The sequence below is a fragment of the Rana temporaria genome, chromosome 1 (genome assembly GCF_905171775.1).
Source record: "Rana temporaria chromosome 1, aRanTem1.1, whole genome shotgun sequence".
Classification (NCBI taxonomy): Eukaryota; Metazoa; Chordata; class Amphibia; order Anura; family Ranidae; genus Rana; species Rana temporaria.
In genome coordinates, this window is record NC_053489.1 from 618,531,748 (window position 1) to 618,547,222 (window position 15,475).

A 15,475-nucleotide genomic window follows, 5' to 3' on the forward strand; every position below is an offset into this window, starting at 1 on the left:
CGACCGGACTGTTCGAGAAAAAAAGCCCGTCTGACTTTTTTTCTCGGAAAGTCTGGCCGCGTGTACGAGGCATTAGAGAACTTGAATAACACTGGTAGACAGCATCTACTACAATTAGCCTCTGCACACACAGCAGAGTATAGGGTTGCATTTGTTCCGTAGGTGAAACGTCTTGCATATCTTGGAAGGTGACGATAGGCTGTCTTCAGTACATGCTTAAGTGGTCTTTGTGTGTTTGCCATGCAGACCACTGCACTGCTCACTGCAAAAACATGAAGTTTGATCTCCACATCAGCTATGAACAATGTGCACAATAAGCCCATCCGTAGCACGATGCTGTCTTGTTTTGTGTCCAAGCTGTAGGAAATGTATCTGGCGTTCTCTAGGATTCCTGTGAAATAGGCACGCTAAATCAACTCTGATGTTTTCTTTGGGTTTCATACGTTTTGTGAGATGCCCACTTCCACCTGCCAAAAAGGGTTATGCGTTATGGTCAGCTTTTTTCCTGTCACAGATACTTTCCGACTGATGGTCCAAGGTGCTGATACGCTAAACTCTACACTCTGCCGCCCACTTGACTTTAGATGAAGCAAAACATTCAATGGGGTCTATTCATGACTCAACATACTCACGCTTAAAAATGTAAAAAAGAAAATCATATAACAAGTGGTTTTCTACCGCTCATTATGCTATAGTCCAACAAAGTTTAAGATCCTCTCTAAATTAGCATGCACACATATCAATCAGTGCATCCACGTAGTTTTCCAATTGATGTAAACCATGAGAGCCGGTTCACACACGGGCGACCTGTCAGGCGGCTCAGCCGCCTGACAAGTCGCGGTCCACAGTAGTCAATGGAACCGTTCTAATAGGAGCGACGCAAGTCGCTCCGACTTAGAAAAAGGTTCCTGTACGACTTTGGGGGCGATTCGGGGCGACTTGCATTGACTTCAATAAAGAAGTCATTTTGCAAGTTGCCTCTCAAGACGCCTTGAGATCGCCTTGCCGAGTCGCCCCCAAAGTCGTGCCGCCTGTGTGTGAACCGGCTCTAACTAGATGACATTTGTTTTGTTGTGTATCATAAACAATTGTAATTTTTTAAAATAAAAATAAATTCTTCCTTTGTTGCACCACAGAGCTTCTGATCATCTGCAACTTCTTTGGAGACACTTCTTGACTAGATGTACTCCATCTATGGTCACATGCCATTTCTCAGGGTAGGTTTCCTGATGGTGACAACAGTGTACCATACATGTGTGATCTGTGTGGAAGCTTCCCCCTGTAGTATTCCATCAGAAGCCCGTGTGAAAGAGTAACCATGCAAGAAACAATAGTAGGAGACATGGACAGAGGGTTGTCACCCTTTGACAGGAAGTGTCAAGGTCACCTTTTATTAGTTTAATTACATTATTTTTGAAATTGCATTAAAATATTAATCACTTAAGCCCCGGACCAATATGCTGCTAAATGCCCAGAGGCGTTTTTACAATTCGGCACTGCGTTGCTTTAACAGACAATTGCGCGGTCGTGCGACGTGGCTCCCAAACAAAATTTGCGTCCTTTTCTTCCCACAAATAGAGCTTTTTTATGGTATTTGATTGCCTCTGCGATTTTTATTTTTTGCGCTATAAACAAAAATAAAGCGACATTTTTGAAAAAAATCTATATTTTTTACTTTTTGTTATAAGAAAAATTGAATAAATTAAATTTTAGTCAAACATTTAGGCCAAAATTTATTCAGCCACATGTCTTTAGTAAAAAAAAATCCCAATAAAAAAAAATTAGCTTCCTAGCGGCAACAGTGACACTAATACAGCGATCAGAAAAATGATCGCTTAGTAACACTGGCAATAGGGAGTGAAAGGGTTAACTAGGGCGGTGATCAAGGGGTTAAAACTTTATATGGGGGGTACGGGGCTACCCTGGACCTAACACTAACTGGCTGTCACACTAACTGTCACACTGACACTAAATGCAGTGATCAGTACATATATGATCACTGCATTCAGTGCCAGTGTGACAGGGGGGTGGGGGGGTGATCGGAAGGGGTTAAGTGTGCCTATGTGTGTGGTGTCAGTGTAGTGTTCTGTGGTGTGACTTACTGTGTGAGTCTTCTCTCATCTCGGCCGTTTGAAAATACCACCGAGATGAGAGCTGCATCACTTCCTCTGCCTATGTTTACATTTTACAGGCAGAGGAAGTGACACGACGGAGGCTCGCGGGATTGGCTGGGAGCGATCACGAGGGGGCAGACAGAAACAAACAGCCACCCCCTCGAGTCGGATCGCTCCCGCAGGTAAGCCGCCCGCTGCACGCAGCGGAGGGGGTCCCGATCGGACCCCCGACCCGCTAGAAGGCAAGGACGTATATATACGCCCTTCTGCCTGTACGTGCCATTCTGTGGGCGTAAATAGTCGTGCGGTGGGCATTTAGCGGTTAAAGAAGATGTGAAATGTTTGTATTTTGGTTCAAGTGGTAGTAAACCGGCAAAGAAAAAAAAAATTAGGTCCCCTGCACGTTAATGCCATAATGTGCTAGTATGCACTGCATACCTTTCAAACAAAGCCCTCCAGCAGCACGTTGTCACTGTTGCCAGCCGGGGATTCCATATTCACCCGGTTTTGCTTCTGGGTTCATGGGCTACCATCACCGAATGGCCAGGGCCATGATGAAGTCACTCCCATACATGTGTGTGGGAGCTGCAGCACCGGCATGGCACTCAGCATTCAGTGGCATACTGTGTGCTCTGAATTCCGAGCGTCACTGCGCATGCACGAGTGATGTCATCAGCTATTGCCAATGTGAATATCTCAGAAATGGCGCACGTTTAGGAAATAAGATATTCATTGTGCCTATAGATGAGCCTGATTGTAAGCTTACCTGTAGGTACAAGTTAATACAGCAAGTTTACTACCACTTTAAGACTAGGTTCACACTACTTTGATCCGATTTTCAGTGCGATTACGTTGCGAACTTGGATGCAACTTGTGGTTTTCATATTGTATGAGGCCAAAATTTTGCTGGAATTGAACCAAAGTAGTACGGGATTCTTTTCCAAAATTGCACCATGCTGAGTCGCATTGATGTAACCACGCATCATTGAAAACAATGTCATTTAGTGTGTGGGGGGTTAAATTTTATTTGAATTTGATCTTATTTTTTATTTTTTTTACTTTGTTTATAAAATCTTGTCTTACAAGGTGCACGATTCATAGAGAATTATGTAGTGTTTGCCTTGAGGCTTCCTCTCTCTAACTGAAACTCTCCTTGAAACAGAGCATCAATTACAAGCAAACTTGCCTAAGTTTGGTTCACTGGATGTTTTCGCAAACCCTGAACATAATGCCCGACACCCACTGAAGTCAAAAATTCACTAACTATCAATGCAAAAACCTGAAGGCTGGTTCAAGGTTGCACAGGACCGCACTGCCCCATGACACTCCCCCCCCCCCCCCACACAATCTTCCCTGCTTCTCTCCCTGTAGATCAGCATCCCATCCTATTTATATGTCACAGAAGTTAGACCCTGGAGGAACAAAAATAACTACCAGTATTTTCCCCACCACAGCCAAAGTGGCTTACTTAAAGGGGATGTAAAGGCAGAAGGGTTTTTATCTTAATGCATTCTAATAAGATAAAAAACCTTCTGTGTGCAGTAGCCCCCCTAATATTTACCTGAGGTCCCTCCCTGTCCAGCGATGTACACAAGTGTCTCAGCCACCTGACATTGGCTGAGACACAGCAGGGGCACCATTGGCTGATGCTGCTGTCAATCAAAGTCAGCTAGCCAATCAGGGAAGAGAGGGGGCAGGGACAGGTCTTGGCTAAGTGTCTGAATGGACACAGGGAGTTGTGACTCAGCTTGGGTGCCCCAATAGCAAAATGCTTGCTGTGGGGGTACTCGTCAGGAGGGAGAAGCCAGGAGAGCTGAAGAGGGACCCAAGAGGAGATGGATTCAGGCTGCTCTATGCAAATCCACTGCAACAGAGCAGGTAAGTTTTGCCACATGTTTGTTATTTTTATAGGGGGAAAAAACAAGACTTTACAATCACTTTAAAATATGTATGCAAAAGGTTCAAACAGGATAAATCTTTTTTAATACTTAAACAGCAACACTAAAATGTACAATCCCTTTAAATAACATACTTGAGGGATGCCTTACCTGTTGTCACTCATTCCAAGAAAAAGGAAGGAATGTAAATAAATACATTCAGACCAAAACAAAGTCCTTTACCACTTGCCCTCCGGAAGGTTTACCCCCCTTCCCAACCAGGCCATTTTTTGCGATACGGCACTGCATTAATTTAACCGGCAATTGCGTGGTAATTGCGTGTTCATGCAACGCTGTACCCAAATAAAATTGATGTCCTTTTTTCCAACAAATTGAGCATTGTGGTATTTGATCACCTCTGTGGTTTTTATTTTTTGCGCTATAAACCAAAAATGAAAGACAATTTTGAAAAAATATATATATTTTTTACTTTCTGCTATAAAACATATCCAATAAAAAAATGAAAAAATGTCTTCATCAATTTAGGCCAATATGTATTCTGCTACATATTTTTGGTAAAAAAGAATCCCAATAAGTGTATATTGATTGGTTTGCTCAAAAGTTATAGCGTCTACAAACAACTTATAGCGGGACTGCAACATTGCGGCACTAAGTGACACTTTTTGGGGACTAGTGACACTAATACAGTGATTAGTGCTAAAAATATGCACAGTCACTGTACTAATGACACTGGTAGGGAAGGGGGTTAACATCAGGGGTGATCAAAGGGTTAAATGTGTGCCTAGGGAGTGCTTGCTAACTGTGTGGGAGGTGCTTGTATTAGGGGAAGGCAGAGATCCCTATTCCTGCTTTGTAGGAACACAGGATCACAACCTTTCCTTCTAACAGATAGCTGTTCTGTCTGTGCCCCAAACGATCAGTGGGTCCTGGCGGGGATAGCTGATTGGCACCTGCTGTGTCCGATCGCATGGGAGTGGGTTGCCGGCGACGCCCATGTATGCCCCAGACCCAAAAGTGCATGATCCTTCCAGTGCTTCTTGCTGTGAAGACCAGTATAGGTAGGGGCAGTGACTGTTGTTTTTTGTATTGTTGTCATTGTGGTCAGGCAACACACTAGCACCTTTGCTGCCATTGTGCAATGTGCTGGGTGTTTAGTGTGTTCCTTCCCCTAAGGAGGGTTGGGCTCCCTCCAGTCACCTGCCCTTCATCTATCCATCAGCATACATGTGCTTCCACTGAGGAGACTCTTTAAATTTTTGAGTTAGGGTCTGCAGTACACAGGGAGCCTTGACGGGGCCTGCAGCTTATGCATGTATTTGCAAATGCGTGCAACGAAACCCCTGTTTTTAACGCACTGTTAGACAGGTGAATTTGGTTGGTTGCTGATTGGTTGGTAAGTTGAGCTTGGAAATTCTGTGTGTTTTTTGACAGGCACAGGTACGTGATTCTGCACAAGAGAGCCGCCATATATACAGTAAACAATATATTGTCGACAAGCAGTTAAAAAAAAAATTCTGTCATGACTGGGCTCTCAGCCCTTCCTTCCCTGTGCTCAGGTTTCTCAGCTGTTGGTTAATTGCCAGTACTCCTCATTCCACAGTGTCTCCCCTGTTCATCTTCTGCTCGTCAGTCAAGCCCACAGCCAGCCCCTTCTGGCTATTTAAACTGCCTGGTTTATTTCATCAATTGCCTTCGCCTTGGTCAACATATCTAGAGACTCTCTGCTGTGTTCCTGTTGAACACTTGCCTGGCTGACGTTCCTTCTGGTTCCTAATCCTGTCTGCTGCCTCTGACTATGCTGATCTCTGGCTTCCTGATTTCTGGCTTGTTCTGACTACCCGATTTGGCTACCAAACCCTGGCTATATTTGTACCTTTATTAAAAGGTGTGATTTTTACTGCATTTTCTGTCTCCGTCTGTTTTTTTATGATTCCTGACACAAGCAGGTTAAGGCCTCTTGCACATGGGATTAAAAAATGCTAAGTTTTTTACTGATCTGAAATTAGATAAATTGTTGTCTATGGGACTTTGCACACAGCTGGGTAAAGATCAGTAATACTGTGTTCAGTACAGAGCAGTAAAACAAAATAGAACATTTTTAATTTCAGTGCAGTAATTTACGCGCATACACATATTTCCTCTACTAAAAGACCCCTTGCACACAGGCGCCATAATTTACTGATGTTTACTCATGATGCTCCTGTCCTGTTCAAGGGGGGGTAACCTCCACCCAACAATCCTCTCCCACCAGACTCTCTCCATAAATGACAACTCCCCTACTGACAGCTGAATGTCAACAAACCGGACAGAGAGGCTGGTGAATGTCAACGACCAAATATTGCAATGACTATATTTGGTCAAAAATGTCACCTGGGATACCTGTGGGTTTGTTTACTATATGAAACAAGTCACTGGGTGGACAGGGAAGCTGTAATTTAGTGGAAGTATTGATTTTCGTATTTCCCTGTATGTTGTGGTCGGCCAGGTGCTTATCTAATCATTTTTTTAAACTATTGATGCCCCCCCCCCACTGAAACCACCACCTGTGGAAGGGAATTCCACATCCTTTCCACCCTTACAGTAAAGAACCCTCTACGCAGTTTAAGTTTAAACCTCTTTTCTTCTCATTTTAATGAGTGGCCATGTGTCTTATTGAACTCCCTTCCACAAAAACATTTTATCCCTAGTGTAGGGTCACCAGTATGGTATTTGTACATTGAAATCATATCCCCTCTCAAACGTCTACTCCAGAGAGAATAAGTTCAGTGCCCGCAACCTTTCCTCATAACCAATATCCTCCAGACCCTTTATTAGCTTTGTTGCCCTTTTTTGTACTCTCTCCATTTCCAGTATATCCTTCATGAGGACTGGTGCCAGGAACTGGACAGCATACTCCAGGTGTGGCCAGACCAGAGTTTTGTAGAGTGGGAGAATTATCGCTTTATCCCTGGAGTTAATCCCCTTCTTAACGCATGCCAATGTTATATTTGTTTTGTTAGCAGAAGCTTGGCATTGCATGCCATTACTGAGCCTATCATCTACTAGGACCTCCAGGTCCTTTTCCATCCTAGATTCCTCCAGAGGTTTACCCCCTAGTGAGTAGATTGCATTCATATTTTTGCCACCCAAATGCATTATTTTACATTTTTCTACATTAAACCTCATTTGCCATGTAGTTGCCCACCCCATTAATTTGTTCAGATCTTCTTCCAATGGACCTTACTTTGTACAGTAAACGTTTATGGGGAACTGTTTCAAATGCTTTTGCAAAGTCTTCCTTTATTTAGATGGCAACTCACCTCCTCATAGAAAGTTAATAGATTGGTTTGGCAAGAACATTCTTCATGAATCCATGCTGATTACTGATAATGATACAATTTTCATTACTAAAATCCTGTATATAGTCCCTTATGATCATCTCCAAGAGCTTGCATACTATTGATGTTAGGCTAACTGGTCTGTAATTCCCAGGGATGTATTTTGGCCCTTTTTTAAATATTGGTGCTACATTGGCTTTTCTCCAATCCACTGGTACCATTCCAGTCAGTAAACTGTCAGTAAAAAATAGGAACAATGGTCTGGCAATTACTTGACTGAGTTCCCTAAGTACCCTTGGTACCATTAGTGTTTGGTTAGAACTCTCCCTCGACCCAAACCTGAGATTGTTCCCTACAGAGCATGCAGAGATGGGGAGTGAGGGAGAAGAGTCACTAATTTAGTGCTCTGTTTACATTTCAGTTTATAGTTATGAGCTCTGTAAACAATTTGTTTTGTTTAGCAGAGCAGCTAACAACCGACAAGTAAACATTGTGAATGAGAGCTACTCCTGCTGACTGAAAGTGAACAGATGTAATATTTCATAAATGTAATGAAATTTTAAGCCCTAAACATAATAAAGAAAATCTATTTAAAAAATACACATGCCTTGTTGGCTGGCAAGTTGGACTGGCTGACTCCTGAATTCCACAAGAATCTTTCCGCCCCTGCACTAGCTCATGCTGAAAGTTAACAATTCTCTAACATTCACTACAATGACACAAACCAGATGTCTGAAAATGTTGCCACTTTGCTATGAAATAGAGGAAAACTATTTTAAAATCTTAGTGTTCCATTTCAGGTATTTCTACGTTTTTGGCAGAAGCCATTTTTTACTTCCACCAGAAGCACTGCGATTATGAATAGAAGGATACATGCACTGTCCTAACAGATTCGTTTTGTTTTCTTGAAGGATATACAATACTCAGGAATTCCATGCTGTGTGTTTCCATAATTGCTTTAATATTGTCTTTAAGGACAGGTTGTTATTTCACCTAAGTGAATGGTTTATTAGGCATGATTTACCATTGGACAATGTGTTTACTTTACATTACTATAAATGTTTCATAAAGTGGCCAGTGGCCAATGGTATGTCTGTGGCCGCCAAGTACAACACTGCTTGTAATACCTCCATCGTCAGCGAATAGAAGCCATTCTGCTGGAGCCATAATGTGAAATATCACCCTGTTCATTTTCAGCTGTGACCCCCTTCATGAATGGAGGGGCAGAAGAAAGAAAAAAGTTAAGTATATACCACTGGGAGTGAGTTAACCACTTGGATCCTGGGTGCCATTTAAAAACAGTGCTGGAACAGTGGCTTTTTGTCCCAGTACCAGATAAAAAAGACATGAAGCACAAAAAGACTCACCCAAGCTCTACCACATTATATCAAAGGTAAATGAGCAGATATGGTGCACTGGCCGTGTTGTTCACTAAAATTCCATGATACAAAAGATGATGCGGCAACCCTTCTTCTTACAGGATTTTATTAGCACAACAGCAATGAATGATCCAGCATAATGCTAGCACGTTTCGGCCAAAGCCTTCCTCATAGCAGCTATGAGGAAGTCTTCAGCCGAAATGCGTTAGCTTTATGCTGAATCATTTATTGCTGTTGTGCTAATAAAATCATGTAAGAAGACAATATTGGGTTGCCGGCTGTTGTATCACTGTTAAAAAAGACACCTGGGTCACAGCAGCTCTAACAGGTGCTGGCGGGGTTCTGCTCTGGAACAACTGCCTGTCAGTAAATGAAACAATCAATCCTATTCTTACTACCGACTCTTCCATATAAGCACTCTATAGCAGGCAATGTAAACCCAATGCTTCCTCATCAAGTTAACATAGGAAGTAAAGTGACATCATAGGTGACATCACAGCACTTGCTGTCAGTAGTAAGGCTCAGGTTGAACAGTTAAACTGTTGCAGTTCTGTCCAGCCTACTCGACAGCAGTAGATCACTCCCAGAGTAATCTAAATCTAAATTAAAAAAATAATAAAAAAAGTAAAGAACTGACCCCAACATTCAAGGTGTGCAGTGTGGGAACCAAATTCATAAATGTGCCCTGTTTGTCAATGATTTAATCTTGTTTATCACATCAACCCTTGCTCTCACTACCTAATGTACTAAGACTTTTGCATCAGCTTGGGGAGATTTTAGGACTGTGGGTTAATGACAATAAATCGGTAGCAATGAATATCAATCTCCCCTTGGAGCTGGTATCTCATCTCTAAGCAGCACTCCCATTTCATTGGAAATCTGATTTTATTCCTTCATAACTGTAGGTTCACATCTATGTGACTGCGCTTGATGCGTTTTTCAGGCATGTCTTGCAGTTCATTTTGCGTTTTTAAAATCTAGTTTTTTATGCATTTTGCGTTTTACTTTTTTTTTTTAAACACACTGTAAACACACTGTACATTGCTGGTTGCTAAGGAGTGGGCCAGGAAGCCGGCCGCCGCATCCATGACAACCGATGAGTCATCAGCTGTCAGGGGGGTTCCCCCCTGACAGCTAAATGTAAAGAAAAAAATTGACGGCAAAAAAAGTCACGAAAAAAACCAGCGTGGGGTCCCCCCCCAAAATCCATGACAGGTCAGGAAAGAGAGGGAACAAGCGAGCCCCCCCCCCCCCCGGACTTTACCAGGCCACATTCCCTCAACATAGGGTGATGGGTACTTTGGGGCCTGCCCCAAAGCACCTTGCACCCATGTTCCTGTTAATTTTCATGGGGACAAGGGCCTCTTCCCCATAACCCTGGCTCGTGGTTAAAAGTAAAAATAATCCTGCTGCTCCAGGTGATCCGGCAATAATGGTGTCTGCAATCCAGCTATGCAAGGGTATCAATACGTTCTGGTGAGTAGGATGTGCATGTGAATGTTGGTGGAGAAGAGACACATCAAAGTCACTGTGTTTTTTCCTGAACATGACGGCATTTGTACAATATGGAATGTTTATGGAATTGTTTTCAATTTGATCTTAGGACCTTTTTCTGGGTGTTCACTCAACATTATTGATGTTATGCACTTACATTTTTGTTGGAGAGCGTGGTTAGTTAAAATCAGTTGTAAGTTTCATGATCTTCTTCTAACGATGTCTTCCTCCATTGTGTTGTCGCCTGCTGTCTGCCATTTCTTATATAGCTGTGGGGCATGGCCATCTGATGATGTCACCCGGATACGTGTTGTGATGCCACGTGTCGTCACAAGAAACAGGTTCTCTGGGTGACGTCATCGGATGGTCCCATCTTATGTTATACTATCAAGCGGCTCAGGTAGCGCAAATATCGGTAGTATACTCCTTGGAAGAAAAACCCAAATGGGTGGCTATGGAGAAGATGGTGACTAATACAATTTTCATCGATTTTCTTAAGTAGCAACCAAGTAGAGATAGACCGCCCATTTTAGTCCCCTACGCTGTCCAACTCTCTGGTGGTATGGGATAAAGTCAGCCACAACTCATTTGGGAAAAGTAGAAGCCAGACTGACCATCTAACACATACAAAAGAGAAATAGAAACAGACAATGCCAACTCCAACAAAGAAGATGGTAATATATCAAATATTCAATCTTGCGAATAAAAACTCTGTTGCAAGGGGCTCCTAAAAAAATAGTATTGGAAAATGTAATTTAACCACTTCATTACTGGGCACTTAAACCCCCTTCGTGCTCAGACCAATTTTCAGCTTTCAGCGCTGACGCATTTTGAATGACCATTGCGCGGTCATACAACACTGTACCCAAATTATATTGTTATCATTTTTTTCCCACACATAGAGCTTTCTTTTGGTGGTATTTGATCACCTCTGCGATTTTTATTTTTTGCGCTATAAACATAAAAAAACTGAAAATTTGGAAAAAAAACCACAATATTTTTTACTTTTTGTTATAATAATATCCCAATTTTTTTTAAAAAAAATAAAAATTTCCCTCGGTTTAGGCCGATACGTATTCTTCTACATATGTTTGTTAAAAAAATCGCAATAAGCGTATATTAATTGGTTTGCGCAAAATTTATAGCGCCTACAAAATAGGGGATAGATTTATGATTTTTTTTTATTTATTTTTTACTTGTAATGGCGGCGATTTGCGATTTTTTTGCCAGACCTGCGATATTGTGGCGGACGTATCGGACACTTTTGACACAATTTTGGGACCATTCACATTTATACAGCGATCAGTGCTATAAAAATGCACTAATTACTGTATAAATGTGACTGGCAGTGAAGGGGTTAACACTAGGGGGTGAGGAAGGGGTTAAATGTATTCCCTTATTGTGTTCTTACTGTGTGGGGGGAGGGGACTGACTGGGGGAGGTGACCGATGCTGTGTCCCTATGTAAAGGGACACAGATCGGTCTCCTCTCTCCCTGACAGCACGTGGAGCTCTGTGTTTACACACAGAGCTCCACGTCCTGCTGTGTCACCGACGATCGTGAGTGTCTGGCGGACATCACGGCCGCCAGGCACTCGCATCAGCTCCCGAGCGATGCGCCGGGCACGTTGTTTCCCCGCTGCGCGCCCCCAGCGGCGCGCACAGGGAACAACAACAACAGGACGTCCAGGGACGTCCACCCGGCACTTGAGAGCCGCGCTGTGGACGTCTTTTGTACATAGCGCGGATCTCAAGTGGTTAAAAAGGTTGTGCAAATTAATTAAAAAAATAAGATAATAAAAATAAAAACTATTGACACCATCCACCTGAAAAATGATGTGTAGCCCACACACGATGATTTTAAATAACGTTTTTGAAAAACAACGTTTTTTCATGCCGAAAAATGATCGTGTGTACGCGGCATCAGAGTTCCCTTCACTGGAACTATGGGTTCAAGCCAAATCCCTGAAAAACAACCTACACCATAATCCCCCCTCCACCAAATGATTTAGATCAGTGTACAAAGCAAGGTCCATAAAGACATGAATAAGCGAGTTTGGGGCGGAGGAACTTGACTGGCCTGCACAGAGCCCTAACCTCAACCCGATAGAACACCTTTGGGATGACTTAGACCCCTTTCACATTGAGGAGTTTTTCAGGCGGTACAGCGCTAAAAATAGCGCTGCTATCCCGCCTGAAAAACTCCTTCACTGCAGACTCAATGTGAAAGCCCGAGGGCTTTCACACTGAGGCGATGGCGGGAGACAAAAAAATCTCCTGTCAGCAGCATCTTTGGAGCGGTGAGAGGAGCCGCATGTATACTGCTCCTTCACCGCTCCTTCCCATTGAAAACAATGGGAAACCGTGGCAATACCGCCCGCAATGCGCCTTGCGGGCGGTATTAACCCTTTATCGGCCGCTAGCGGGGGTTAATACCGCACTGCTAGCGGCTGATTCCTGCGGCAATGCCGGCGGTATAGCGCCGCTATTTTTAGCGGCGTTATACCGCCACCGCAGCTCCCGCCCCAGTCTGAAAGGGGCCTTAGAGTGGAGACTGCGAGCCAGGCCTTCTTGTCCACATCAGTGCCTGACTTCACAAATGCTCCTCTGGAAGAATGGTTAAACATTCCCATAGACACACTCCTAAACCTTGTGGACAGCCTTGCCAGAAGAGTTGAAGCTGTTATAGCTGCAAAGGGTGGGCCAACTCAATATTGAACCCTACGGACGAAGACTGGAATGCTATTAAAGTTCATGTGCGTGTAAAGGCAGGCGTCCCAATACTTTTGACAATACAGTGTATCTCTATTACCTCTATTGCACTTGCTGAACTGAAAAATGATTTCATGATTTTCTAAGAAAAACAGAAGTGTTTTTATACGCTCAGTCTGGGTTGTTCTTTAATCCAATAAAATAGCTGCAGAAATTCTCATGGTTCTCACTCGGGCCGCTGCGCTGAACACACAGCATTCCTCTTCATGAACGATATCCTGAACGACAGAACAGAGCGGTGCAGACAAGAGTGAAACACATTTGATTTTATTAAGCCCATAAAGCATCTGTTTCCTCTGTCCTAAGAGTCCCTTGTAAATGAAGACGTATGAAGCGGGATCTGCGCGGACTGACGACAAGCCCGCTAACGGGAGATTGTTCCGCCATATGGATGTGTTTGGTTTGGGGATGGAAATATCTGCTGCCACACGGCCTTATTGGCTTAATTAATGTAAGTATGATTTAGGAGTCATTCCCGGCGCTGATGAGTGATAGGCGGCTGTAATATAAACACGCATACTATTAGTTAGGCGGTAAATGCAAGAGACCTGACCCGGCCTAGAACACAAGCTGAATTCATTCATACAGTAATAAGCCGCTCTGCTCATTTGCTGCGCCGCGTGTGCGTAGATTGGAGTAATAACTTATAAATCACGTCTCCGTGTTACATTTGACCCAGCATGCTGAAATACCTCTTGCTAGTTCCATAAGTCATATTTCAATTGCAGTCACTGGGCCTTGACAGGATAAACCAGGCCCAGTGATGTCTACAAGGAAAAAACTAGACACTGGGTCTGTGATTAGACACTTTCTGCTTTGTGTTCCATTAAGTGCAGAACTGCGACACTCTCTGCAACTGTTACCTGATCGGAACAGGACAAGCATGTACATAGGAAAACAGTTTTACCCCCTAATTGTGGTATTTTGTGCCTTTGTAATCAGAGCCCCCATTAGGAATCATGGGGCCCTGTACAATTTATCTGCAGATGTCAGGAGTATGTAACATACATAGTACTGGGGTCAGAAGTATATAACATACAGCGTGCAGGGGTCAGGAGTATATAACATACAGCGTGCAGGGGTCAGGAGTATATAACATACAGAGTGCTGGGGTCAGTAGTTTATAACATACAGAGTGCAGGGGTCAGGAGTATCTAATGCAGAGTGTAGGGGTCAGGAGTATATAACATACAGAATGCAGGGGTCAGGAATATGTAACATACAGAGTGCAGAGGTCAGGAGTACAGAGAGCATGAGTCAGGAGTATCTAACTCAGAGTGTAGGGGACAGGAGTATGTAACATACAGAGTACAGGGGTCAGGAGTATATAACATACAGAGTGCAGCGGTCAGGAGTATGTAACATACAGAGTGCAGGGGTCAGGGGTATATAATGTACAGAGAGCATGAGTCAGGAGTATCTAACGCAGAGTGTAGGGGACAGGAGTATGTAACTTACAGAATGCAGGGGTCAGGAGTATATAACATACAGAGTGCATGGGTCAAGAGTATATAATGTACAGGGAGCATGAGTCAGGAGTATCTAACATACAGAGAGCAGGGGTCAGGAGTATGTAACATATAGAGTGCAGGGGTCAGGAGTATGTAACATACAGAGTGCAGGGGTCAGGAGTATATACCATACAGAGTGCAGGGGTCAGGAGTATATAATGTACAGAGAGCATAAGTCAGGAGTATCTAACGCACAGAGTGCGGGGGTCAGGAGTATGTAACATACAGAGCGCAGGGGTCAGGAGTGTGTAACATACAGAGTGCAGGGGTCAGGAGTATATACCAGAGTGCAAGGGTCAGGGGGTATGTACTGTAAAGAGTGCAGGTGTCAGGAGTGACTGTCAGTCCATTCACTTAAAGTGTTATTAAACCCTCAACAGTAAAATCAGTCTGTAAATGCAGTACAGCATGCTTGCTATGCTCATTTGGAGCCTAAGGGGTAAATCCTCTGCATTGTGTAAAAAGTCTGTTTGATCCTGTCATCTCTATTTCTCCCCTATTCCTCCACATGGCGAAACGCGCCAGTTTGTGCATCTCCTCATATATGTGAAATATTGTTTGCCATGGGTTTTCCATGACTGCATAATATATTTGTCTGTAGAGGAATTACCATACTTTGGAAAGGAGAAGGTTTGTCTAATCTATTAGAGTTACGCGGTATAACTTTTGTCTTTTTCAATATGTCTATTTATTGGTACAGACACAATTTTAACAATTTATAATAAAATTAATCTTTAATATCCTGTTGTAAGATTCATCATTCTGGGAGGAGGTTTCAGCAAGTGCAGTCCCGATATATTGTTGTTTTTTTGTTGTGTATCCTTACTCCGGGATGTTGTGCCGATTGTCAACTGAGTACATTAATATATAGAAAATTGTCGATTCCTCCCCTTCTTCGACAGTCCCCAAACCATCTCCTGATTGAACAGAGCCTTGGGGGCAAGCTGCACATGCTCAGTTTAGTGTGTACTGTTTTTCTTTTCTTGGGAGG